Source organism: Erythrolamprus reginae, chromosome 11 (assembly GCF_031021105.1).
Source record: "Erythrolamprus reginae isolate rEryReg1 chromosome 11, rEryReg1.hap1, whole genome shotgun sequence".
Classification (NCBI taxonomy): domain Eukaryota; kingdom Metazoa; phylum Chordata; class Lepidosauria; order Squamata; family Dipsadidae; genus Erythrolamprus; species Erythrolamprus reginae.
In genome coordinates, this window is record NC_091960.1 from 178,944 (window position 1) to 181,426 (window position 2,483).

Here is a 2,483-nt window from a genome sequence, read left to right on the forward strand (position 1 = left end):
TTTGCTTGTATGTCTCCTGCGCTCCTCTAAAAAGCCACGCAGAACCCCTGGTGTCGAGACTCGAGGTCTCTCCCTCCCGCAAAGCAGCCTTGGTTCCCCCACAGTCTCCGGTGGGCATCCCGGGAAGCCCCCGGCCCCTTAACAGCCGAGAGGGACGGGCCCTTTTTGTAGCCACCAAGAGTAGCTCTGCAAATTGGGTGAACAGAGCCTAGAGAAGCCCGGCCGTTCTCTGCCCTCCCAGGGCTTCTGACCGAAGGCTTTGGCCTCTCCTCAAGCGACCCTTTTTTTGGTTATCTCCAGAAGGCTCCTTCCTTCCTTCCCTTGGAGACCCAGGCCTCGTTTTGGGGTGAGAAGCACAGCGTTCTTGCCCTGACCCAGCCTGGCGCGAACCCCCTGAGGGAGCAGCCTGCGTGGGCGCTAGCGGGCTCTGGAGGCAGAGAGGGCTCCCTGCCCCCTCTGCCATGGGCTGATGGGCTTATCGGGGCCGGGACCCCAGCCCCTGTTCTGGGTCGCCTCCCACCCACCCCCGAGCAGGGAAGCCACCCCGGCTGCCTCTGAGTGTCTGACGGCTCTGTTGGAAACTAGGGGATATAAATCCTTTGGCCAGGTTCCTTGCAGCTGGCAGGAGTGGCCGGAGCAGGGTTCGTGCCCAGACTTAACAGTGTTCAATCTGCAACGGGTGAGGGGGTCAGCGTATTGCGTTTTTTCCTCTCTGCCTTGGTGATTCCCACTCTTTCAGGCACCTCCCTTTTTTGCCCGGGGGGGGGTGGGGGGTGTAATCTGGAAGGGAGAGAAAGTTACGTCCTTCTGGCATCAATGCAAGATAGATTCCTTGGAAAGCCAAGCCGGTCCCCAGCCACTTGCCTGCAGACACGCTGGAGTCCAGAGAGAGTGGGAGAAGGGCTGGAGCAGGTTTCCAAAGAACCTTTTGGGCAGCATTCTGTGAAGAGGCCGACGGACAGCTTGTCAGGGAATGTGGGTTGTGAAGTGTTCTGTCTTGTGAACCTGCCTAGGTGCATAGATGCTCTGTGACATTTGTACAATCTGACCTTTGTAAATCAAGATCCATTCACTAGACCCAAATCTTTGTTATCAATGAAATTTGCCAGTGCTTTATAAAAATGTTATAAAATGTAAATATTATTTGAAAAGGGATTTGTATATATTGTTCTGGTATTTTTACAGTGATTTTTGGTTGCATGGCTGTTTCACAATCACACATGCGTCTTCCAACCGTGTCCAGACGTGAGGGACCGATCGTTGTACTGCTGGCATTAAATGGTGCAGTGATTTTAAAGGCTGCCACCCAGCTTACTTTGGTATGGAATTATTTCAAATATTCCTGTTGTGAGGCAGGGGGCTGCAGTCAACCGTGCTACTGTTTATAGCTTTGCAGCCACAATAAAATGCTTTGCAGGGAACCGGGGGTGGGGGGGTCAGAGAAAACTGACCTTGGAAGAACCAGCAGCCTAAACGAGAGCTGGGGTGGGGAGTGAGTGCTGACTGAGAAGATGAAGGCGGCCTTGCTTGAGTGGACGGCTGGGGCCAGGAGCGCTGGTGGGTTGCTGTGGGCTCGCACTGGTTTGGATGAACCGGTAGCAGAGGCCAGGAGGTCATCAGAAAAGCTGTGTGCGTGAGCAGAAGCGTTGCACAATCCCCGAGTCAGTAGCAAAGGTAAGTGAAGCCCAGTAATGGCTAGGAGACCCCTTTCCCAAAAGACAATAGCTGCTGTTACAGGTTTGGCCAGAATCCGGGCTGCAGGAAGGGCTGGAGGGCAGGAACACAGCGCTGGCGCTTGCAGCCATTTTGCTCTTGCGGTCTCCTTGCACGAGCGCACACGCACACGCGCACACACCCCGGTCTTTGCCTGCCGAGCTCGGAAAGGACTTGGGCAGGTCAGGCTTTGCCTGGAGAGCGAGCCTGCTTAACCCCAAGGAGAAGAGATTGGCAGGTGCAGGAGGCCTCTTGGGCATCCTGGGACAGGCTAGCCTAGGAGAGAAGCCAGCCGCCTCCCGTGGGTGACCCACTGGCCCCAGTTGTGGGGAGCCCCTTTCCTCCCTGCACAAGGGGTCAGAGGCAGTGCAGCTGCAGAACTGGGCACTTGTCCCAATCCTTCTCCAGTGGCAGCTGCAGTGATACTGCCAGCCTTTTAAAAACAAAACCTTTACAACGGCCTAAATGCCCTCCTGGGCGTGTGGCCGGCCTATGGTCTGTTGGGATGATGGCACGGGGCATTCCCAGAGGAATTCGGTGACCACCACCAGTCAAAAGCGAGGGCACTTGTGCTGGGCTTGTGACCAGAGGCAGCCGGGGCTAGACCCACGACTTCACGGCTAGGCTGCACTTGGAGAGCCCTCCTGCTGTGGGGGTGGGCAGCTTGGAAGTTCTTGGCAGGGGGAGGGGGTCCTTCACCTGGCATTCTCCTGAGTGAAGGAATCAAGCTCCTCCCACACCTCTGCGGGGGATCATTTTCACAGAATATC